This window comes from Neofelis nebulosa, chromosome 7 (genome assembly GCF_028018385.1).
Source record: "Neofelis nebulosa isolate mNeoNeb1 chromosome 7, mNeoNeb1.pri, whole genome shotgun sequence".
NCBI classification, from domain to species: Eukaryota; Metazoa; Chordata; class Mammalia; order Carnivora; family Felidae; genus Neofelis; species Neofelis nebulosa.
Window position 1 is genome coordinate 107,143,962 of NC_080788.1, and position 26,374 is coordinate 107,170,335.

Consider the following 26,374-nt stretch of genomic DNA (forward strand, 5'->3'; position numbering starts at 1 on the left):
TGGAACAAAGAGATGTGGAGACTGAGCCCTCTGGAGACAAGTTACAAAAACTACCCCTGTTGTGATTCCCTGAGCTGGTCGGTTCCTGCTTGTGAGTGGAGCCTGGGTTGCTTAATCCTTTCACTTAATCCTATTTCTTTATTTTCCATAAACTGGCCATAGACAAGTTTCTGTTGCCTGCCCCTAAAAGAACTTGAACTAAGACATGAGCGTATCAGTTACATGTTCCACCACAGAAACAGAAACCGTTCTAAGTATTTAAAACAGATATAATACAGCACAGGGAATTGGTCGTGGGGTGACAGAAGGCCCGAGAAGCCAAATATGAAATGAGAGATCAACAACATCAGGAAGCTACCTCCACCCCTAGGCTGGAGGGACAAGGGGAGAAGGTGGCATTAACGGAGGCTGGGGTGATCTAGAAGAAGCCGAGACCACAATGGACCAGCCCAACATGGGAAATGCTGCTGCCCTTGCCAGAAACATTACCCAATGCCACTCTGCAGAAGTAGAAATAGAAAAATTCCCTGGCTTCATTCTTCCTCTTGCCTCCAACCTCTCATCAGTGCCTCTGTCTGATCAGAAATCTGGAGAACATGGCCTGTGATAGGACAGCTTGGGGCACTGGTGGGATACAGATCTGAAAACAAGCCAAGGACCGACACTGTTCTATTTGGATTTTGTGTGTTTTTTCTTCAAAGCACACTTTGCCTCCTTGCAAAATAGTGACATAATATGTGCTCACATATAATTTCTAATAGTTGGTTGTTAAGAACAAATGTTTTATAGCTTTTTATTGTTTCATAATTAGGATTGACGTTTGAGACCATCTTCAGGGGAATATTGCAAACGGTAAGAACTAGCATGTGAATTTTCAGCATCAGAGGTGTTTTTATATGTCTCATCAGATTTAATGCTCAAAAACCTCGTGAAGTAGGTTTTACTGTTAGCTCAATTTTAAGAATAAGGAAATCAAGGCTCAGAAGGAGAAAGCAACACAGAATAAGCAAAGTCACATTGCTCAAAAGTGGTAAAATGGCTTGATCCCAAACCTGTGCTCAGCACATAACCTCAATTGTTGCAAAACACCAAGCTATTGTGTGAAACCACATGCAAAGCTACAAACTTAAAATTCTTTCTCTGTTGATATCTCATGTCCTCTCTTATCAAAAAACCCAATGTGTAGAGTAAAACTGTGTAACCAGAACTGGGAGAGGTTATTTTGAAAGATCAGCAAAATACCCCCAAAGCACCTTCCCTCCTCCACCACCTGTGGATGGTCAATTAAATCTATTCTCAGTGGTCCCACAGTTTCCTAATTAATAGGCAATGATTATGGGGCAAGGCAGGGTCTTTCATAAGCTCATTCTAGAACAACAGAAATCATTTTAAAAAGAAAAGGAAAAAACCAAAGAACCCTTTGCCTGAGAATATAAATTAAGCTACACATAGTGCGTGTTTTTGATGGCTCCTGAGACTACTTAGTCACTTAGAATTAAATACAAACACACACAATGAGTGTATGTGAATGTATGTGCCTGTGTCTCACGGAGAGGAAGAGAGAGAGTTCCCTTCTGTATCATAGAAATTGTTAATCTTCCTCTAGTCCCAGGTCTACGGGCTGCATTTCTGATGCTGAAAAGCCATCTTTGTTTCCCCTGGTTACCAATGAAACTGTGCAGGGATCAGTTCAAATCCATCACCATATACAGAAAAATGCTTCCAAATACAAATCTTACTCTCTGTATCTGTTATCTATATCTATTTAAAAGGAAGGACAGCTCACATGTGCACATGCACACATTTCTGTGCTTACAGTGTAGGTACATGATGTCCTATATATATGGAAATGAGCTATGTAACACGGCACATCTCTATAATATTAATTGCTATAGAGAATGGGATTTTTTTCCACAGGCAGGCTCCATCCTCTCCTTCACTGCTTGAAGACCCAAGAGAAATTGCTGTAAAGTGATTTGTCCTATAAAGTTACTGCTCAGAATGTACCTCAATAATATACTTTTATCTATAAGGATAAGCCCTGCCTTAGAGAGAGCCCTACACCCAATTTATTGACTCAATAAACTTCAGGCTCACTGATTATATTTCCATCTAAAAGCTTTACACCGTTATAAAACTGGAGAGCCTTTAGTATCATTTCAGGTCAAGTTTCTTTCTGAATATTTTTCCACAATGAGCTGCAATACATTAAGCCTACCCGTTAACTAGAATATCACCGATTATACTCTTGATCTGATGGCCAAGGGACCATTTGCATTGTCTGGGTTCCACTTAACACAATATTTGAAATGGATAGAATAGCTTAGAACAGGAGAGCAACATTCAAGCCATCTTCCTTCAGTGGAGAAAAATGTGTCTGGTTTGTTAAAAGAAAATCAGAATTCAGAACTAAAACTTCTCTCTGTAAAACAAAGCATTTGTCTCTGCTGATATCCTCAACCAGTTCCATGAATATTTTTTCTTGAACCCAAGTTAGTGCTGCATAATGAGATGAGAAAATAAGAGTGATAAGATTTCCAGTAATTAGGTGCAGTTGTTTGAAATCTTAATTGTGAACTTCCCCCCTCCCCCAAGATGTACAGTCTTCTAGAGATTTTGCTAGCAGAAATAAGGGTGTGAACTGATCCTTATGCGTGATTGAGACACATCCAGTGCCATTATAATTTACCTTTACAACTGGAATAACTAGATACATTGATTCTTTTTTCAGTTAAAAAGACACCTGAAGAACTGCTCTCAGTGTTAATTTTTCGTAATACTTGAGATCCACTGAATAATGAAAAATGCCACAGAAAAATTTTACATATTGAAAATAAAATCCTCCTAAAGGGTCAGAATTCGGCCACACACTTTTTGCTTTAGTTAAAATTAAACATTCAGCTGTATTAAGATCACGGCATTCTTGAACAGCACGATGCTGTTTGGTTTAGGTCATTTAAAAAATATTTTAAGAGAAAGGCATGGAAAAGGAGGGGAGAGTGTTGTGGATTTAAAAGTGCATGTATGCATATGTGTCATTTATCAAAACTTTAGACAAGGACGTCGTCTTCCTGGGAGTTGAGAGCCCTCAGAGCGGGAAGTCCGCTGCAGGGAAGAACAAAAGCATGGCTGCGCGATAGTACTATCTCTGCAGCAGCAGCAGGCTCCCCGAAGGAGGGTTGCAGCGACTGTCTATTATTACACCGCATTTTTATTAGTGACAGCCTCCGTTATCCTGTCAGCTCAGCCAACTAAGCTGTTCCCTGCGTTCTGGTTGGTCACCCGGACTCCGTTAAATGGGAAAAGGAAAGAGGACAGAAAGGTGAATTGTACTAAGTGGGGGCACACGGGGATTTCTCTTCTTCGCGGCCGGCATCGCCTCTTCCTCGGGGACGTGGGGGGAATTCCAGGACCGCTTTTAAGCCAGAAACCAGTGCGTCCTATTAATTAGTTTCTAAGCGCAAGGAAGGCAGCGAAAAGCTTAATCTTCTCCCTCCAGCTGGGGCCAAGAGCCGGGATGGTCAGAGCTGCCTGGCCCGTGCGCACCAGCGCCCGACCCCTGGCGGCCCTCAGAGCCCTCACCGGGCAGAATGGAGGTCAAGTCAAAGGTCACGACCGCAGGGTGCCCTCCCCCCACCCCCCTCGCCGCGGTGTCCGCAACTCAGCTTCTTGAACGACCACCACTAACACTGCAAGGCTGGAGGGCGGGGAGGGGGCGGGTCAGGCGGGGGGCGGGATCAGGGGGCGGGGACGCAGCGGCCGAGGAAGGCGACGGGAAGTGTAGTTCCGTGAACCCTGGTTAGCGTAGCTACTCGGGCTGTGCCTGTGAGATCGAGACTACAACTCCCAGGGGTGTGCGGGCCCGGCAGGGGAGTCCATGCGCAGTGGGCGCCACATTGTATCCTATCAGGCGAGGAGAGGGTGATGTCACCTGCGAGTTGGTAACCTACGAGCGGCTGTGAAGGAAACTGTTTAACCGGATCCCATTGTACCCGGAGCGCAGAGCCGCCTTTCCAGCATGCAGGGGCTGCTCAGGTAAGGGGGACGTGCCGCCTCGCCCGCCGCACTCATTCATTAAGTAGCACCGCGCGGTGGCGTGGGGGTGGGCGCGCTACTTCGGGCCGGGCGCTGGGTTCGCGGCGCGCCCTCCCGCTGCCTCCCCGGAGCCCCAGGGCCAGTAGGTAAATATTAAACCCGTCCTTCAGGTTGGGTCTGGGTGGGAACGGGACCTAGACAGCTCCCGGCTGCCAAGCTGGGTTTGGGAAAATGGCTGCAAGCGCGGCGAAAAGCAAGGCAAGCCCGGAGGAAGGCGCCCCCGAGGACGGGGGTCCCTCCCTCCTTTCTTTCTGAGGCGCTGGGATGCCAAAAGAGCAGGCAGGGTACCATTCGCCGCCTTGCTGTAGGCTCTCGAGGCTGGGGCTTCGGGGCGCCGGGGGTCGTGGCCTCGGCTGGGGGCCCTGCCCGCGGTCGGGAGCTGCTGGCCCGGGAGGCTCCGATGCAGGCGTGGTGGACTCGGAGGTGGCGACAGGGAAGGAGGGACTCGTGTGCCCGCCCGCGTCCGAGCAGAACCCCAACCATCCCTGCAGCCCTCGCTTCGAGCTTTATTTGAAAAAGGGACGAGGTGACTGTAATTCCACGAAAGTTGGAAGCTAAAGGTCTCGCAGGAGAGGAGGGAAACCCCGCGCTGCGGAAAGACCAAGGGGTGTTGGCGGACAGCGGGGAGCGGAGCCTGCGGAGCCTGCGCCGCCTGCGGAGCCGGTTCGGGGCGCCGCAGGGTGCTCGCGCCTCTCGTCCCCCTGGGAAAGGTGCATCTTGTTTCCCCTGTCCGGATTGCTCCCTCCACAAAGAGCACCTGAGCTGGGGCGAAGCGTCTGCCCGGAGCCTTGGGCTGGGAGTTGGTTAGGCGGTGCGGGGTGTCGAACAATCTAATGATGAGGCTCGCTGTGGGGCAGGAGGGCTGGGCAATAGGAACCATCTGGTGTCGAAAATCCAACTGCTTGCAAATGGGCTTGCCCTCCGACTTGAGACGTGCTTGGGGCCCGAGAACTCTATAAAAGTCCTCTGGATTTCCTTTCCTAGCACCCTCATTCTTTCGCATACTCACTCACTCATTCATCAAACCCAGCTAATGGCTCTGTTCTCAAGTCGCTCACAGCCTGGTGATGGGATGTTCTGGTTTTTTGTTTGATTTTTTGCCCCCATAAAATATTTTGGTGGGCCCAGGAATTGATACTTGCGCTTTATTTCCTCTAGCTTGGTCCCCTACCCCATCTCCACCCGCAGGAGAGCATCAAGAGCATATGCTACCCGTGACCGTTTTGCGCTCAATGAGTTGGTAGTTGCTTGAGACTGGAGAAGGACCTAGTGAATTGAAGCGGAGTTTGTCTGCGAGACGAATCCCGTTGCCATGGCGACTCCTGCCGTCGGAATCTTAACTGCTCCCACTGCTGTTTCAATTCGTTGTGGCTCTGCGGGCAGCTGGGAGGGCGTGGCCAGTGGGTGTGGTCAAATGCTCGTTCCGGGCCCAGCTGCTCTCTCTTCTTCACCCTTTCCACAGCCCAGGCCTCCATTCTCTTGGAAATAACTTGGACACAGTTCTAGACCCCTTTCCCTCTCGTGTGCCCATACCTTGGACTCTCCTCTCTCCAGAAGTAATGCTCCTTTTTCCTGAGGCATGCTCTTTCCCTTTCAGGCTAGATGCATAATTTCCCTAATAATGTACCTGACCCGAGTTGGAGGCATATTTCTCAAGGAGGGCGTGTCCTCTGTTTTGCATGAAGAGAGAGCTCTCTGGCCACCAGTAAAGGGCCTCGATTTGCCCTAGGTGCATCTCTCTGGAAGTTTATAGGAACAGTTAATTACTGAAATTGAATTCTGGAAGTCCATGTCATGCCTTGTGGTTCCCATAAAATCTAGAAGCCTGCCGCCTGCTTAAAGGATGCAGGTCCTTGAGAATGAAGCAGGCTGGGCAGGAATCTAGGAGGCCTGGGTCATTCTCTAGCTCTGTCATTGCTGGCTACCCCACTCTGGGGTAATTCTTTACTTCAGGGGACCTGGGTCCTTAGTAACGTGGGAGAGGGGCTATAGAGGGTTTCCCAAAGTTGATTCTAGGTATAAAATCTTGTGACTCTACGAAGGACTTGGTCATTGTCTTTTCTCAAAATAATCTGAAGATGAGTTAAATTCCACTTCTGACACTGTGGCATTGGGTTAATATCTCTGAGCCTTATTTGTATGACTCACTTGACAAACCAGCCTGGCTCTTCATGGCAATCCTTCAAGGTAGGCAAGGCAGCCATTTGACTAGTTGTGATGATATCGCTAATATTACTAGTGTTATCCCTGTATCTGGACTTCTATTTATCCTTTTATTGTAGAATTAATTGTTCAGGGTTTGTCTTTTTATAGATTCTTGATGAATGCAGTTATGTGTAATCTAATTGCATTCAGTGTAATTGAATTACACAAATATTTTGTTTACCTTCTGCTTTTGTTACATGCCAAAGTGGATTATCACAGACATTGCAGTTAAGGGGGAACAAGGCTGTATCTGTGAATGTGTATGCATGTGCATTCTTGTGCAGGTAGATGCTTGGGGACATTGACTGCCAAGTGGTTGACATTTCATTGTCTTAAGTAGGCAGTTACATCTTCATGAGGAAGCAGAATCAGAAATTATCACTGTTTTTGTCCTAGAACTTATCATTGACTGAACATCTCCTTCGATTGTCTGATTTTTCATGTGTCCCTGTAATTCTGACAGCAATTCTAATGTGTTCCACCCCCCCCCCCCACCCCCAAGGTCTTTGAGGGCAGGGTCTTTGTCTTGTCCTTCCCCGTCTCTCTAGCAATTAGTGTTTGACCATTGGTAGGTATTTAATAAATATTTGTTGAGTCAATAGTAGAGCCATGATTGGAGATTCAAGATTGCATTCTTTCCACTGGTAGTTCTGGCATCAATGGTAATACTCCTTTAGCTTTCTGTGAAGTAGTTTCATCTCAGCATAAATGAAAACGCCTATGTAGCACGTGACCTGAAGTATAGAAGGCCTTCCATGTGTCTGAAATCGATGTATTTTGTAATTATTTGCTGTTGGAATACATTCACTCACATAGACTTTCTTTTTTTTTTTTTTTTTCCTCTAAAATTCTTGTTACAGGTCTTAATGCAATTCTTATTACCCCACAGCCGGCATTTCTAGATGTCTCTTGTTCTCTCCCTGGCCCAGATAACTTTCCCAGGAGGTGTAGGACAGGAGAGAGAGAGAGACTAAGGCAGAGATAACTAGAGGGTTTTGCCAGGCCACCCATGGCACCGGAGGCACCATTGGGGTAGAGGAGCTGGACAGTGGCTTTCTTATCTGTGGAGGAGTTTTCTCATAAACAGGATCGGTTGTCTCAGGCTGGCTCATGTGAGAGAAGAACGGAGTAGGAGAGATTTGTCCAATATTTGTAACGTTGTGTTATCATCCACTAGTCAGATTCTGTGGGTTTTCAGAAGTATAAATTAGCGAGGAGGCATGATATCAGCAGTGGGTCGTGTCCTTGGGTGGTGCTTACAGGAGCTTAGTAGGTGCCAAGGAATTTGAATCCTGGCTTTCTCGCTCTGTGGATAGGCTCTGGGTGTCACGAATGCCTGTGTGTCTGTGTGTGGTTTTATTTGAACGACTTTGTTTAAAAGCCTGCTCTTAGTGTTGGTATTATGGTCATCAGAACAAATAAGCTGTTTACAAACAAAACATGGTTAAGATTGAAAGTGTTTCATCGTGTAAATATTTTGGGGATGTCATAAAGAGTGGCTTTGGCTTGAGAATCTTGAGGTCTTCTGTGAAATCACTTAAAAAGTTACAGCTGTTGGATCAGGGAGACCCGGCTTTTCCAACAAAGCCTGGTACCACTGAGAGCCTTAGGTGTTTGGTTCAGGAAATAATCACAGAGTTGTAACTTCTGTGGGGCCCTCCCTGGCTTCATGTCATACTCCTGGTATTTCCAAGTTTTAAGCCTATCCTTATATTATTGCAGGAAATAATTGCAGGCACCTTTGCCACTTTAGGTTAGCAAACTTGTTTAAACTCCAGAGGGGGCACAGTCAAAATGAAAATTCTTATATTTCATTTTGTGATTTTTCTTCTTTGCATAAGGAACGTGGACTACTGTCACTTACATTGGCATTTCGAGTTCTAACGTGGTAATGGAGGAAATCTTCCAAGTGAAATGTATTCTAACACTCACAGCATCTGTTCTTAATGGTTTCCCTGAGAGCTCAGTTTAGAGGCAACTGATACCACAGGTACTATTTAAGAAATCGGTAAGCTCAGGTGATGATCTCAGTTCTTGAGTTCGAGCCCTGCATCGGACTCTCTGCTCTCAGCACAGAGCTTGCTTTGGATCCTTTGTCCCTCTGTCTCTCTCTCTGCCCCTCCCCTGCATGTGCGTGCGTGCTCTCTCTCTCTCTCAAAAATAAACAAATATTAGGGGCACCTGGGTGGCTCAGTCTAAGTGTCCGACTCTTAACAGACGCAGGTCATGATCTCACAGTTTGTGAGTTCAAGCCCTACATCGGGCTCTGCACTGACAGTGTGGAGCCTGTTTGAGATTCTCTGTCTCCCTCTCATACTGCCTCTGCCTCAGCTTGTGCTCGCTCACTCTCTCTGTGTGCCTAAATAAGTAAATACACACTAAAAATTAAAAAATTTTAATGTTTATTTTTGAGAGAAAGAGAACGTGTGCATGAGTAGGGGAGGGGCAGAGAGAGAGGGAGACACAGAATCTGAAGCAGGCTCCAGGCTCTGAGCTGTCGGCACAGAGCCCGACGTGGGGCTTGAATTCACAAACCTTGAGATCATGACCTGAGTCAAAGTCAGCTGCTTAACCGACTGAGCCACCCAGGTGCCCCAACCCTAAGGAAAAAAAAAAAAAGAAAATTAAGTAAATAGACCTAAAAAAGAAGAAATCTGTAAGGAGAGGAGTTTCTGTATGTGGCTTGAGAGTAACATCTGGTGGATGGGGCAGGCTCGGGTGGAGGATACTTCCTGTGAGGTCACATTCACTGGCTTCTTCAGTAGGTTGTGTTTAGAGTGGCTGATAGAGATTGGAAGTGAAGGATGGATCTGAATTGCCTCCCCGTCCCTCTGATTCCTCCAAGCCACCACTTAGTAAGTACCACCACTGAGAGCGGGACAGATGCAAATGAGATGCAAGTTAATTTTGGTGACCTACGTTGTACTCTAGCAGACTATTTTTGCAGGGGAAAAAAAAAAAAAAGGAGTTTACCTTTTTATCGTCTGGCATCCTTTCCACTGTTCCGGGAGGGGAGAACTGAGCATTTCAGAATGAGTTTGCGTTCATAATACACACATCCAAAAATTAGTTAAAACGCTGAATCCAGGAGCACTGCAGCAAGTAGACGGAGGCCTCCCCCCTTCCCCGCGGTTCATCTGAGGTTGCCAAATACATATGCAGCTTTGGTGAGCATTATTTTCCTTGTTGATGTTTCAGCACTCCTGGTTTTTACACCATCTGTGACTTTGTCCAGTAATGGCTCCACTCATTTGGAATGTGTGCTCTTCTGAGTTTCTAAATTCTGCTTGTGCTCTCAGATCCATCTTGAGTGCCACAGATTCCAGGAAGCCTTCCCTGCCTCAGCTTTTACCACCCCCCTCTGTCCTTCCTCCTCAGAGCCCTTAGCCTGACCACAGAACGTAACATAGCTGACACGATGCTGATAGTCAAGGTGTGTGAGGTGCTTACCTTGAACCAGGACCTTCCTAATACTTTACATGGGCTTAACCATTGACTCCTCTCACCAATTGTATGAGAAGGTACCATCATCACCATTTTACAAAGGAAGAAACTGAGGCATGAAGAAGTTAAGGAACTTGCCTAGCTCAGGTCCCGCAACTGGTAAGGGGCAGACTAGGTTAGGGACCTAGGCAGCCTAGTTCTCTGCACCCCTACACTGTTGCCTTGCCTCTGGTTTTCCTGTGTGTTCTTTTCTCTCCATCGAGTTAGGGGGAATCATAACTTCCTTTGTATCTCTTACTTCTGAAACAGTGCTGGGTCAGTAAGTGTTGGGTTCATTGAGAGTAAAAAGGCTTCTTCATTTAATGGTTTCTTTTTTTAAATTTTTTTAAAGTTTATTTATTTTGAGAGAGAGAGAGAGAGTGAGCACAAGGTGGGACAGGGCAGGGGGGTGGTGGTCAGAGAGAAGGAGAGACAGAATCCCAAGCAGGCTCTGCACCATCAATGCAGAGCCCAATATGGGGCTTGAACTCATAACTGTGAGAACATGACCAGAGCTGAGATCAAGAGTTGGATGCTTAACCACCAGAGCCACCCAGGTGCCCCTTCATTTAATAGTTTCTTAAAGTCTGACTTTCTGGAGCAGAAAATGTTGCAGAGGATTAAAAATGTTGCATCTGTGTATTTGAATGATAAAACTTTTGAACTCCCTCCTTTTTGCTGTGTGGGTGATAGGCAAATTATTTGAAAAAAGAAATGCTCTTATATGCCATCTCTAAATCTATTTGGAGCCTGTCCAGCATTAGACTGTATTTGTTAACTGAGATAACTTTCCAATAGGTTGAATCTCTTATCTAAAAAAAAAAACCTTCTCACCGAGAACAGAGCTCCAGAAGCTGACTCCCATAACTTCTTAGCATTCTTCCTCCTTGTTGTCTTTTAACATAAATTGTAAAAGCTCTTTTGAAAAGAAAATAATGAAAACTTGAGTAGTAGTCCGACATGTAATCTAATATTGGTTTATCCTTAGATATTAAAATAAGCTTTTTTATTTCTCACCTCAGAAGAGAGACTTTTATTTATTTTTACAGTGGAGCAAATTTGGTGCCAAATATACGATTGCAGTTCTTTTAAACCTTAGCCCCTATTGTGAATTAAATGTGGAAACCCAGGGAAGCAGGTTCAATTTTTAATGCAGTTGGTACGATTTCCTAACTTACAATAGATCTTTTCCTTTTGGCTTAAAACTGGATATTTTGCCCCTTTGATAATATTTAATGAAGACAATTGAGTAAAACTCAAAACTGTGTCATTTAGGGAAATAATAGAAAAGTTATGCCCTAACAGTATATTGCCAGGAAAAGGAAATGAAAACAAGAGGCTTATTAGCTGATAAGTTGTTCAAACATAATATTCATTCATTCAACAGACATTGATTTCAGAAGCTTTTTTTTTTTTTTTCATTCATCTTCTTACACTTCCTAAGTATGTCAGTCACCGTTAGTAATAACCTGAGTTCATTCTGTTCTATAAATTGCACCCGGATTGGAATTGAAGGTACCTTTTATTCTGCCAGGTACATAATTAGGGTCAACTATTAAACTGGTCTTTGTCCTTTTCATTTCTGAAAGAAAAAAAAAATCTGTGCAATTGGCAAATATTGCCCATCTGATGGGCTTTCTGAATTTAGTCTTCCAAGAGTAGATAGCCCAGATCTGAGCTTTGGGCATTGTCTGGGCAATAAGAGATGCCCATCTTTTGTTTTTTGAAATGGGTTCTATATTCTGGCTTTTTGGCTATGCTCAGCTTGTTAGTGACCTACAAACCAGGTCAAGGCCATGGGTTAGTTTTGTCTTGTTTTGGAGCCACAAACTGTACCTATAATCTTAGTCAGCTTTTAAAAAAAATTTTTTTATATTTACTGTTTTTTTATTTTTTTTTTTAAGTAGGCCCCATGCCCAATGTGGGGCTTGAACTCACAAACCTGAGATTGAGTCACATGCTTTACCAACTGAGCCAGCCAGGGCCCCTCCCTCCTGCCCGGTTTTAATTCATCATGCTCCTTCTTGGCAACAGAGGAGACTAGATAGTACACTGTGGATATATTAATGCATAGCCATGACTTCAAGGGGCAAAAGATGGGGGTCTTAGTTTTTTAGACCCCGTAAGTTAGAGGTAAAGCTTTGCCAACAATTTGCCAAGGAATTGTATGCTTCTGACAGGTGTCCTTCTATGAAGAGTGGGTCAGAACTAAGAGCAGCTTCCTAAATAAAACTTTGCCAAAGCCCCGTAGCCTTGGTCTTTTCTGTTTCTTGGGGGATGTGACCCAAGTCATTAGTAGATGTTTTTGTGCCATTTCTTGGCTTCACTCTTCTTCCCTAAAACCCCTGCAGATTTGCATCCTAGGAGAAGAGTGAGGGATAGTGGTCAGCATCAGTCAGTGTTCATAACCTGGTGAACAATCACCAGGTTAGATTGTTCATATGTATCTAAATGTATTTGTTTCATAGAGATCTGCAAAACCAAGCAGTGAAATGATTAGACATGAGTTAGTTAATTAGAGCCTGTAGTTCTGCAACAAGAGGATTACACCAAGGGCTCTCCTAAATATTGAGAATTTATTACAAAAAAATATTGTAAAAAGTTCAAGGAAATGATGTAGACAGTTTAAACCATTTGAAGGTCCCTTTTGCATTCTCTCGTCTCGAAAGTTGGTGAAATTGTGGATACAGAAAATGTCATACAGTTTCGCCCTTCGCATTTCTTTTTTTTAATGCAGCTACAGTTACCCCATATTAGTGGCTTTTTGACTTAGGATGATGACGGCAGAAGAAACAACAATGACATTTGGCTTCTTTCCCATTCTGTTTGTATGTGGCAATCTTGTTTGCATTAGCAGTCCTCAACCCTGCTACTTGCAATCAGTGGTAATTTGAAAAAGTCTGAGACAGTGTGGAATGAATTGGGCTGGAATTGAAGGCGATGACCGAGACTGCATCATGTTCTCAGGACGTTAAATGAAAGGCCTGTTATTATATTTTCATATTTTAAACATTAAGAATAGGGATTGGATTGGACTAGAAAACCTCTATGACCCATTTAGGGCTTAACAGTCTGTGTGTAGGTGACATTTCCAACTATAGAAGTTCCAAGAACTGTGGCAAGAAACTGCCGTGCCTATGACATTTTCTGCTAAGGGACTGGTTTGAAATTTAAAAAAATAAAATACTATTTTTAGTTTGACCCAGTTTCTTTTCAGGCTGTGACTGAAGCCACCTTTCTTCCTCACTCCACCTTTGCCTACTACACTTCTTGGATTGTAATTTGAGTCTGGAAGAGCAGTGAATTGCCTCCTTGTCAGTCCTGTGCTCATAGCCTCCTTGTGGGAAAAGGACAAGGTTGTCTTCCATGGGCCAGGTTTCATGTGAGGGGAGCCACAATCACTGACCTCACCAAGGAGCGCGTTTTACCCCTTACCCCCTAATTGAGAATAGGGAGCTGTGTGGTAGCAGAGGGTGGGGGCTGCTTACATTTGAATCCTCCCGAGCTCACACTGTTTTTCTGATGGAATATGTTGGGGGAAGTAGGTGGAGGGGAGGACAGAGGGAGTTATTGGGTCTCACTTATCTTATCATTTGTTTCCCTCTGGATCGCGTTTGTTTATACTGTCTCCTCGGGCCAGGAATTCCTCCAGCAGAAAGCATGCATACACGTGGGGATATTCAGATCTGATCCGAGCTTCCTTCTTCTTGTGTTCCATTTGCTGACTTGGCTTTCCTCTCTACAGCCTGATCTGAAAGGAGGGCTGGAGATATTTAACCTGTTTTCAATTCTTCTGTTATGTGGAAACGAGATCTTAAAACGGTGACTTGGGGCAAACATGTTAATGTGTTTTTGATGAGAAAAGAGGATGGTGATGAGTAGGCTTAAATCTAACATTTATGTAGAACTTACTTATGTTGGTAGAGAGTTTAGTCATGAGTGTTTGACACCTTGAAATGAAATCTCGTCACCATTTGGTTGCTGTGTTGCAATTACACAGAGAAAAAAGACACATCAATTAATTTTAGGTTCAGATGTGGGTAATCTTTGCAATTCATTTGAAATTCCCGGGCCTCAGTTTCCTCATCATGAACTGTTGTGAAAATTCTAAAATTTTGTGTGAATGGTGTTATCGTTAAATAATGACCTTACTTGTATGGCATTGTGTAATATTGATGATTATAATAGCCAGTGGATTTCCCTAGAATGGAGATCAGTGAGGGGGGGGGTACCTCCATTTTCTCACCTTCAGAGTTTCCAATATTGGCCCCTGCTCTTAGCACTAAGAGACTCTGAAACTAAACCCTTAAAATCTGATCCCTCTTCTGTTCTTTTTTCTTTTTTTTTTTCTTATGTTTATTCATTTTTGAGAGAGAGAGAGAGAGAGAGAGACTGAGCAAGAACATGGGAGGGGCAGAGAGAGAGGGAGACACAGAATCTGAAACAGGCTCCAGGCTCTGAGCTGTCAGCACAGAGCCCAACGTGGGGCTCCATCTCACAAACTGTGAGATCATGACCTGAGCCCAAGTCAGATGCTCAACCAACTGAGCCACCCAGGAGCCCCTGATCCCTAGTCTGTTCTTAATTGAACAGCTTCTTGTCCTGTTCCCCAGCTTGGGGGCTCAGGAAGTTCCATAGGGTATAAGGGACAAGGCTAGACAATGTCTTTGGGTGATCATCCAGTTCTGTTTAAATTGATAAACTCTTTAAACCAGAGTTTGACTACCAGTGGTATACAGGATGGATGTAGCCAGCTGTCATGTTTTGTTTGACTAACCCAGTGTTATTTTAAAAAATTGAATGATTTTAGCGAGTGTTTACGTTCTCATTTGGCACAGGCCTCACCACACCCTAGTGCCTCATACACAGCCACTTTGTTTAATGTGATATTTCTTTATCTCCTTGGACCTTGAAGGCATTTGAGTTTGTGATCCCTATTTAATTTAATTTATTTATTATTTTTGAGAGCCCCCTAAGGGGGCTTTGCGCTGTCAGCAAACCTGATGTGGGACCCGAACTTGTGAACCATGAGTTCATGACCCCCAGTTCGTATTGTAAGCTACTGGTAACAAGAGTCTCTTCAAACCAGTGGTCTGGTAAACGACTCAATCCAGGATATCTGAACCTCAGTGCTATTGGCATTTTGGACAGGATAATTCTTTGTTGTGGGGGCAATACTGTGTACTGTAGGATGTTTAGCAGCATCCTTGGCCTCTATCCACTAGATGCCAGTAACAACCTTTCCTCCAGTTGTAACAACCAAAAATGTCTCCAGACATTGCCAAAGGTCCCTGGGAGGGCAAAATTGGCCTTGGTTGGGAGCCAGTTGACAGATTTTGGATGGCCTGAGAACTTTTAAACATTGGACCAGGCTTAGATATTTAGGGATAAATTGGAATTCATCTGGGAAACTAAGCTACCCTGCTGTTTTTATTTATTTGGGCAGTTGGTGAGAGCAAAGTAAAGGTCAGTGGATTAGACCCTGTGGGGTCATTTCTCCATTCTTCCGTGACCACTGCCTGGGAGGCCAGCCACATTTTAAGGACATATTCTTGGTCACAACAGGGGACTCTGTGAGACACTGATGCTGGGTCAGGGCAAGCCTACCAGAGCTAGTGGGTAAACAACTTTGAAGCCCAAGGCCTGTGTTGGTAGGTCAGTAATGTTATCTGTGGATAAGGAAGATGAGGCTTTGGGGAAAGAAAAGGTTTGCTCTGTCATTATTGTCAAAGGCCAGAATGCTTAGAAAAAGGGAGGGGGGGCTTCAACCTTTAAAAATGACAGCTTATCTCACATTAGCAGTGTGGGAAGAACTCTGAAAAAGATTAACATCGTGATGGGTTTTTTTTTGTTTTTGTTTTTGTTTTTGTTTTTGTTTTTTTCCCCGCCTCTCCCTCAACCAAGAATGTCTTTAAAACTTGAGTCTAAAACTTGAGCTTTGGCAACACTCAAACTTGACTCTCAGAAAAGCATCGGTAAGAATTTCAGTGTACATGGGGGGAATGTTGTGAAGTTTTAATTAACCAACCCAAATTCAGTTCTTGAGCAACTAATGAGAAGATAACGCTTAGGGAAGCACACAGTTTCAGTTAAAAGAGAAGCCAAAGTCCTTTCTCAGAGGGTTGCGTAGGACTTCCGAAGGCTGTCTGTTGGTTCTCCACCCTGGATGTGAGTCAGAATATCCTCTGGTGGATATAAAAAGATGCCTCAGGATTCTGATTTAGTAAATGTCCGGGTTTGGACCCAATCTCCAGGATTCTTGAAACTCCCCAGGTGATTCTGATATTTAGCCAGGACTGAAAATGAGTGGGAAGAGCAAAAGATCTGAAAAACTTGAGACCTTATCTTCTTTTCAAGATGATTCCCTAGGAGATTGAATTTGCACATTAACCGGTTGTTTCAAAGAAAAGGAAGCAGAAACCACCCTATTACAAATGGCCAACACCAGGGTGCCTTTGCCCTAAAGTGGGTGAAAGTCGTAGTCGGTGCTCTTTCTAGCTTCTATTCTAGAAAATCCAGATCCTAGAGAGGATCTAGATATTTCACAGCTAGATTTCACTCAGTGAGTTTCTCATCAGACTCTTTTGGCTTCATAAACATAGGGTAGATTTGTTTGTTGCAAGTTTCCTTCCTTAACCTATGTCATGTGCCACCACAGAGCCCAGACTACAAAGTTCCAGTGTTATAACTACCAAAGGTGAGAAATAGAATAAAATGCCTCCTTTTACTTGGATTCTACTTAGAATTTCAGATCCAGATTTCTTTCAAGCATAGCAGAGGCAAGGGAGTAACTAAGTTTCAGGGGGGAGATATTATACTGGCCATTTTATGGACTATGTCATAAACTATGGAAGCAACACCTTAAAATATCATTCATTCATTCTTTCATTCATTCATTTGGCTTATAAAATATGTTTTAATGTTGGGTGTGAACCCTTAAGAATGCTATTTTAAATTCCAGGTTTTTTCCCTTGGAATACAAGAACTCTTGTTTTACTTAAATAAAGCTCAGATCATCCTCTGTCTTCTGCTCCTGAAATAAACAAATTACATTGTGCAATAGGTGAAGAGTGTCTCCAATGAAAGATTTTTTTGCTTTCACTGGCAAGTAGTTTCATGTTTTGTGTATTCGGATCATGTCTGGGTTTTCAAAGGAATGTTCATAGCATCAGTTATAGGAAGCAGTACTCTACAATCCCAAATCCACAGTTTTTCCAGTATTTGTTATGCCTGTAGATCAAGTCTTCTACCCCCCAGTTCTTTTCTTCCCCAAGTGCTGATTTTGGTGTTCTAGGTGACCAATGTTTCCTGTGCTAGAGAAGAATTTGTTAGCATTACATGGTTTTAAAGGGAGAATGACTAATAAAAAGAAAGAATACGGTTTGTTTCTAAAAATTGTGGAAATGGTTACACAGTTTGTAAACATACTAAAAACCACTATATTATACATTTTAAATGGATGAATTTTATGGCATATGATTTTTATATCTCAATAAAGCTGTTAATTTTTTAAAAAGGCAAAAAAAAAAATCCTAAGTGCAACCTTAGAAACAGAATTTTAGTCCTTAGGGATAATATCTATGATGTATTTTCCCATTTCTTGTATTCATGAACATCTCAAATTTTTTCCTCTAAATAAGTGGATATAAACACTGACAAAGGATATTTGTGATAATTCCTTAATATTTATGGACCATCCAAGACATTGGAAACTTTGTTATAAAGAAATTGTTGTATGGATTCTGGCTAATATTTTTTTCACACTTCCTAATCATGAGCTAGGGCATTAAAGGGTAGAAAGCTTTGTACTGTTTTATACTTACTGTGATGATAGGCTAAAGGTTTTGGTCATACATTTGGCTTAGTCACAATTTACTTTAAACTTGTTCCATATGATTATTTTGCAGGATTTTTCTGCTATAGAAGTCTTCACACTGTAAAAAGCAGTCAAGTATGTAATCTTGCCTGTAAAGCTAACTGTGTGTGTTGGAAAAGGAATATTTCATTTATAAGGGATTATGTAGCTCAGCGTTTCTCAAATTTGGATTCATGATCCTTTGAGAAACACTGCATTAAAAGTTAAATTGCTGAATGTTTAGGTACTCACTTGGTGCCATGGGATCATAAACTCATGTGCAGAAGGTGGGCTCTGAGGTCCTGTGATGTACTCTTTGGGTATAAGATGCTTATCCAGGCATATTAGTTTTATTGCTAGGTAACAAATTACCACAAATTTAGCGGTTTAAGACCCCACCAGGTCAAAAGTCTGGGCATGCTGTGGCTAGGTTCTCTGCTTAGGGTCTCAGCAGGCTAAAAGTCATGTGTCAGCTAAGGCTGCAGTTCTCATTTGGGGCTCAGGGATTCTTCCATGCTCTGTAGTTGTTGGCAGAATTTATTTCCTTGTGACTATAGGACGGAGGACTGCTAGTTGTTGGCCAGGGACTGCTTTTAGCTCCTAGAGGCCACCCACATTCCATGTCATGTGCCCACATTGGCAGCTCACACATGGATGTTTCCTTTCTTCCAGGCTAGCTGGAGCACATCTCTCTGACTTCCTTTTCTGCCCTCTGTCAGAGAAAAGGCTAAGCTTAAGGTCTCACCTGATTAGGTCAGACCCACCCAGGGTGATCTCCCTTTAACCATATAATGTAACATAACCATGAGAGTAACGTCTCACCATAATTCATAGGTTTCACTCAAAAGGTAATGGGGAGTGTCATTTAAAGTTCTGCCTATTGTGGTTCCTGGGTGGCTCAGTCAGTTAAGTGGCCAATTCTTGATTTCAGCTCAGGTCACGATCTCACTGTGAGTACGAGCTCCTCTTAGGGCTCTACACTGACAGTGCTGGAGCCTGCTTGGGATTCTCTCTCTCTGCCTCTCCCCTGCTCGTGCTCTGTCTCTTGCTCTCTCTCAAAATAAATAAAACAACCAAAAAAAGTTAAAGTTCTGCCTAAAATAACAGATAACAGAAATTATGCCAATATACTGTTGATGATTAAGGTGAAAATCCAAAAACCCAGAAAATAAAGACACGTCACAAATGTGCTTCTGGACTGGACTCCCTTTCCCCTTTGTCTGCCTAAAATATCTCCTCCTCAGATGTATTGCTTCCCTTTCCTACTTTTCTTGTTTCAAATTGAGTGGAAAATGAAGATTAAAAAAAAAAGTTTTATTATTGAAAGTTTCCTACACACACATACCCGTGTAGAATGACTAATATTGCTATTAGGATAATTTTACATATACTCACAGCTTCATCAATTATCAATTCATGGTGAGTTTTTCATTTTGACCCTGAACTACTTTATGTCAACTCTGGGTTAATTTTAATTTTTTTTTTTTTTTAACGTTTATTTATTTTTGAGACAGAGAGAGACAGAGCATGAACGGGGGAGGGTCAGAGAGAGGGAGACACAGAATCCGAAACAGGCTCCAGGCTCTGAGCTGTCAGTACAGAGCCCGACGCGGGGCTCGAACTCACGGACCGCGAGAGATCATGACCTGAGCCGAAGTCGGCCGCTTAACCGACTGAGCCACCCAGGCACCCTAACTCTGGGTTTATTTTAAAGCAAATTCCAGACATCTTATAATTTCATTTGTAAATATTTTTAGTACTTCTGTCCAAAAATACCAGGACTCTCTTTAAAAATGTAACTAAAATACTATTATCATACCTAAAATAACTTATGTTATTTCTTTGAAGTTATCAAACATCAGTTTTAAAATTTACACTTTTTAAAAGTTTGTTAACTCGAGATTCGAATAAGTTTCGTACATTGCAGTTTTTAAAATATATTCATTAAGCCTCTATGCATCCTGTGCAGCATTTTTCTTGGCAACATGTGAAAAAAACTGTTGTTTGTCCTATAGAATTTCCCACGATGTAGACCTCACTGTACAACATCTCTCTGTTTCCTCCATTTCCTGTAAATTAGTTAAGATGAAAAGAAGCGATGGACCTATCTGATCATTAGCGGTAGAAAAGCTTATTTGGTAAAAGGAATGTATAGTAAGTTACTCGATTCATGTTTGTATAAATAGAAAAATATTTGGGAGTAGAGCAAGTATGTTAGATTTTTCAGACTCCTATTACTGAGAGCAGGCTAAGTGTTATATACTTATAGCGCATGAATTAGTGCCATTTAAATTCTTATAGGAAATATACAGCATATAGATTCATTAAGTGATACCTAGATTTGTTTAAATTTTGGCCTAAGTGTTTTTGTTACATTGGGTTTTAGCTTCCATAAAAGGAGAAAAATTCTTAAGGAGAAAGGTATTTCATTTATGAGTTCTGGAAAATAACCAGATTTTAAAAATTGTGAAGATCATGAAACAACTGCTTTTTAATCATAGGGCATTGCTAGTTATTTCTTATCTGTAGGCTCTCCAAAGACATGTCCTTTATCCTCAGAGAACATGATATATATTTACAATTCTTAACCTTGAAATATTCTATTTTAAAAAATGCAACGCTTAATATTATTTTAGGAGAACAATTTCATTTGACTGTCACTGAAAGAAAAAAGAGGTTATCTAATTTAAATTTTGTTTTGGAGGAAAAAATAGCTTTGGGTTGAGGTAAGTAACAGCTTACTTAGAGCATAATTACTTAGAAGAGGGGATACAGAACTTTTTCTATACAGGGACAGATAGGAAATCTTTTTGGCTTTGTAGGCCATGTTGTTCCTGTCAACTATTAAATTCTGCCATTATTGTAGGAAAAATAACCATAGACAATATGTAAACAATGGGTCTGGCAAGTTGGGGAGAACTGATGTCTTGACAATATTGAATCATCTTTTCCATGAACATGGAATATCTCTCCATTTATTTCATTCTTCCTTGATTCATTCATCAGAGTTTTGTATTTTCTTCATATAGATCTTGTACACATTTTGTTAGACTTATACATAAGTATCTCATTTTGAGGGGTGCCTACTGTCAATGGTGTTTTTTTTTTGTTTTTTTTTTGTTTTTTTAATGTTTTTTATTTATTTTTGGGACAGAGAGAGACAGAGCATGAACGGGGGAGGGGCAGAGAGAGAGGGAGACACAGAATCCGAAACAGGCTCCAGGCTCCGAGCCATCAGCCCAGAGCCCGACGTGGGGCTCGAACTCACGGACCGCGAGATCGTGACCTGGCTGAAGTCGGACGCTTAACCGACTGCGCCACCCAGACGCCCCAATGGTATTGTTTTTAATGTCATTTTTTACTCTTTCATTGTTGGCATGTTGGAAAGCAATTGACTTAGTAACCTTATATCCTGCAACCTGTTTTTTTTTTTTTTTTGTAGATAGTCTTTATCAAGTTAAAAAGGTTCCTTTGTATTCCTAGTTTATGGAGAGTTTTTATCATGAATGGGTGTTGGATTTTGTCAAATACTTTTCCTGCATCTATGAATATGATCATGTGATTTGCTTACCTGGGACAAATCCCACTTGACTGTAGTATATAATTCACCTTGTACGTTGTTGGATTCAATTGGCTAATTTTTTTGAGGATTCTTGCATCTGTGTTCATGAGAGGTACTGCCCTATTTTTTCTTGTAATATATTTTTCTGGTTATGAGCATAATGCTGGCTTCATAGGATGAGGTAGGAAATATTTCCTCTGCTTATATTCTCTGAAAGAGATTGTAGTGAATTGTTATACTTTTTCTTTAATGTTTGGTAGAATTCACCAGTGAACCTATCTGGGCCTGGTGCTTTCTGTTTTATAAGGTTATTAATTATCGAGTTCTCTGTTTTTATTAAGGCCTGTATGCAGAAACTGATCTGATAGTCTATGCTAAAGAATAATTTTCAAAGTTAAAAAAAAAAATAAGATTCTTGGGGCGCCTGGGTGGCGCAGTCGGTTAAGCGGCCGACTTCAGCCAGGTCACGATCTCGCGGTCCGTGAGTTCGAGCCCCGCGTCAGGCTCTGGGCTGACAGCTCGGAGCCTGGAGCCTGTTTCCGATTCTGTGTCTCCCTCTCTCTCTGCCCCTCCCCCGTTCATGCTCTGTCTCTCTCTGTCCCAAAAATAAATAAAAAACGTTGAAAAAAAAAATAAGATTCTCAAAATTATAAAATAAACACATCAACAACTTTGTTTATTAGAAGGAACCAGAAGGATGTTAGGACCAGTTCAGAAGATAATTAAAAAAAAAAATTAATGTTTATTTATTTTTGAGAGAGACAGAGACAGAATGCGAGTGGGTTGGGGCAGAGAGAGAGGGAGGCACAGAATCCGAAGCAGGCTCCAGGCTCTGAGCTGTCAGCACAGAGCCCAAGGCAGGGCTGGAACTCAAGAGCTGCGAGATCATGACCTGAGCTGAAGTTGGACGCTCAACTGACTGAGCCACCTCAAAAGGCGCCCCTCAAAAGATAATTTAAAATACAGATATATCTCTGTCTATCCATTGATCCATCCACCTGTCCATAATCAGAAATGCTGAAATAAATTTGTAGTAGATACAAAACTAGTTAATATCCTAAAGGACTATAAAAATTCATGTTTTCTTTTCTGCATGTATGTAAATCAGTTGTATCTCTGCCAGGCAAAACCTCTTTGCTGTGCTATAGATAAGGGCCATTACATTGTTGTATGTTTTTTTAGGAGTTAATTCCTACTCCCACAAAGCTGTGAAATAGTCTGGCCCAGTGGGTTCTCAAACTTGTTTGTTTTAGGGTTTTTGATCTTTTTTTTTTTTTTGACTCATAATTAATTTATTTTTTTATAATTTACATCCAAGTTAGTTAGCACACGGTGCAACAATGATTTCAGGAGTAGATTCCTTAAGCCCCTTACCCATTTAGCCCATCCCCCCTCCCACAACCCCTCCAGCAACCCTCTGTTTGTTCTCTATATTTAAGAGTCTCTTATGTTTTATTTTCAGGATTTTTGATCTTATGAAGTATTGAAGAACCCAGAGAAATTTGTGTAATGTACTAATTAGATTAGAATCAGAATTGAGAAACTTTAAAACTGTTCTTTCATTAAAAAAAGATAATAATGAAACCTATTTTATGTTATCATCTGGATTGATGACTTCATCATGAGTATTGAAAGTTTTGGAAAATTCCCCTGTGTACTTGTTGAGAGAATGAGAGAGAAATGGCAAATAACATCTTGATATTATTATGAAAACAGTTTTGAACTCATAAACACCCTGACAAGGCCTGAGGCTCTCCAGGCCTTCCCAAACCACACTTGAGAGAACCACTGGCCTAGTTAAAAGGAAAAAAAAAAAAAAAAAAAAAAAAAGGTCAAAGATAATCCCTGTAGGACCTGCTAGACCACAAATAGCATTCTACTGAAAAGATACCCAGTCATCTGTTTTACCCCTTTCTAAATTTTAGGTTTTTTCTTAACAGTAGTCCCTCCTTTGACAAATGTTATCCTGCCCAGCATGGGCCATTATCAAGGCTATTTTGAAACTATTACGTCGGAAATTTATTTTATTTTTTGATTATAAAAGTAATACAGGTTACTATATGAACCCACATGAAAGAAAAAACATAGGAAGTATAAAGGAATAGAGAAGCATCTTACCAAGGAGTCAAATAATGTTAACATTATGGGCATACATCTTTATGAAGTTTAAAAAAATTTTTTTGATTATTATCTATACTTTTTTTGTTTCCTTCCCCCAACTAGATATTGACATAAGCATATTTCATGTTATTAAAACTTTTTGAAAAAAATCAAGTATAGTTGACACTAAAACTCTTTTTTATTGTGGTAAAAAACACATGATGGAATTTACATCTTAACCCTTTTTAAGTATATAGTTCCATAGTGTTAAGTATATTTGCATTGTTGTGAAACATCTCTAGAACCTTTAGCCTTGCAGAACTGAAACACTGTATCACTTCAACAACTCCCCTTTTCTCCTCCCCCACCCCCACTGCCTCAGCCCCTGATAACCACCATTCTACTCTCTTTACTAATGTGACACTGTAGATATGTTACGTAAGTGGAAGCATGCAGTATTTGTTATTTTGTGGCTGCCTTCTTTCACTTAGCAAAAGTCTTCAAGATTCATCCATTTTGTAGTATGTGATAGGACTTCCTTTTTTTTTTTTTTTTTTTTTTAAGCTGCATAGTATTTCATTACTATGAATTACTATTTCATTACTATTTCATCAAATTTTGTTTATCCATTACAACTATATCCATTTTGGACATTCAGGTTGCTTCCACCTCTTGGCTATTGTGGATAATGCTCCTATGAACTCGAGTATGCAAATACCTCTTTGAGACCATGCTTTCAATTTTTTGTGATATACCCAGAGCCTGGTTCCTCTGGTAGTTTTCTTTTTAATATTTTGAGATCCTGCCATACTGTTTTTAATAGCACCTGTATACCATTTTACATTCCCACCAACAAAAATGTTTTTTTTTTTTTTATGGTAGTTATCCTAATGAGTATGAACTTATTAAAATTCTTAATAAACTTAGCTGGCTGCATGTATTTCTATCTTATGTGCTGTGTAGGGTAATCATTTTCCTAATGTTTTTCCATTAAAAACCACTTGAACATCTTTTTTATGTTTCAGATTTTTTTTAAGGATGCATTCTTAGATATGAAATAAATGAGTCAAAAGATACATAATTTTAAAGTTTTTTTATAAGTGCTGCCAAATTGTCCTCAAGAAAGGTTTTGCCAGTCGACACTGAATGAGGGTATTAAAGGATCTTTCATTTCACACATGTTATGCTGAGTATTGTTATCTTACAATTATCTGTGACTGAACAACTGGCAAATGCTATCACATTGTATTTTAACTTGCGTTTTAGAAATTTGTTCAATAGAACTTTTTTTTCCCTAGGCCATTTGTATTATTTCTTTCTCAGATGGCCTGCTTGCCCATGTATCTATTTAAATCTCAATGTTTGAAACAGATAAGAGATTAATTAGCAATGCAAATATGAAGCTCTCGGAACTTCTCATAAATGCAGTAAACCATCATGGAACCCGTTAGAAGGAAACTTATGAGAGCTTCAGGCACATTTAAAATGACCGAAAATATTTCTCTGTGATTAAGGGTCTCAGGGTGCAGATTTACATAATTAGTTATCTCAACAAGCCCTTTCCTCATTATGTGAAGGAAAACCTTAGGTCAGCTCCTGTCATTTTATGGCCCATTTGCATTTCCTGGAGTTGGCCCCAGTTGTTTCTTACTATATGCGCTTTTTCTGCTGACTGTGAGGCTGTGCTACATAGAAGGCATTTCTGAAGGCAGAGGGGACAGGGAGATGATATGTAGTTTTTCCGTTGGACTGCACATGTTTGGAAGAATAGGAGGTAGAACAATGAAATAATCCAAATATTATGAGGAGGGAGGCAGAAGTTTATATTAGACTGGTTTATGTGATAAAAGAAATGTTATACCCAGTGCTTTTTGTTTATAAATCGTATTGTAAAACAGATATTCACATGCTTAGCTGAAATATTTAAAGCATTTTGCCTATACAACACCTAATATTACCAAAAATGCTGTATTTATCACAGTCCAGTTGTCTTCATGTCAGTGTGTCATAAGTCCATATTGTGGGGGAAATTGATTTTCTCCTACCTCAAGTGCTCTAGGTTTGTTCTCATTTAAACAGAAAATAGTTCTCTTCCAAGCAAGGAGGGAGGTTCATGTTCTAAAACTAATTTTAGATGGTTACGGTAATTCAGTAATAGAATAGAATGCAGTGTTTACCAGTATACTTTAGAGAAGACAACTTAGTGTTATCATGGCTCTGCTCACATCCTTTTTTTCTGGGACTCTGTTCTGAGGCACAGTGGCTGGCTGTCCTCCTTCGCGAAGTAACAAAATGCGGAACATAACCCACGGAGCTTTCTGGTAAGGCCAGTGTTGACAGATTCTCCCTGTGTATTTGTTTGGGAGACATGGTCTGACCCCGTGGTGTAGAGGCTTTTGAGAGGATTCTCCAGAGTAAGGGCCAAGATCCTGAGGAGGAGTCTCCTTTGGCACTCTCCTTTCTGAAACGTCAATTCATGTCTTCCTAGCCTGGAAGAGTGGGTATTTCTCCCCAGCTGATTCGTTAGTTCCTAGGCACCATTCAGATCACAAGTGGCTTGACTCACTGTAAAATTGGCTGATGGAACAGAATTTCCAAGAGTACCAAATGCAGTTGTAAGTGGGAAATCAGACACTTTATTCACACATTCTGTGGACAAATGACCTCTCCAATGCAAAATGGACCGTGAAATATTTTATCTTAATTTTCCACAACGCTTTCTTGATTTGCAATGGCAAAATTCTGTAGGAAATAGAATAGAGATTATAAAGTCTTTTATTTCGTGGCTGATAAAGATCTGTATTAAAAGAATTGAAACGTACTTTTCTTGTTAATGGCAAGGAGTTCCATATTGTTTTATGAATTTACAAAAAAGAGATTAAAAAAATGTAAAACACTGAGGCCCTGTCATTTTCTGATTTAGCCAATCCCAGGTAACTCTTATCATAAAAGTTTTAAGTGGAATATATGACTGATGGAGTCACAGTTTGTAGCTTTATGTAGGTTTCTTATTTAAAGGGACTCGTGCTAAGCATGCCAAGCTTTGACAGTTTGTAAGATAGACCATCATTAAT

The 26,374-nt window shown here is 41.3% G+C and overlaps 1 protein-coding gene across 4 annotated transcripts in view; it reads left to right on the top strand.

Moving 5' to 3' along the window:
• The first annotated feature begins 3,901 nt into the window (after positions 1–3,901).
• DAAM1 (dishevelled associated activator of morphogenesis 1) overlaps positions 3,902–26,374 on the top strand; it is a 178,595-nt gene continuing 156,122 nt past the window's right edge. For 3 of the 4 annotated variants that reach the window (XR_009264499.1, XM_058739191.1, XM_058739193.1), the window contains exon 1: positions 3,902–4,035. The gene's annotated coding sequence lies outside the window, so the exon portion shown is untranslated. The remainder of the gene's footprint in view (positions 4,036–26,374) is intronic. The other variant, XM_058739192.1, reaches the window with a different exon arrangement.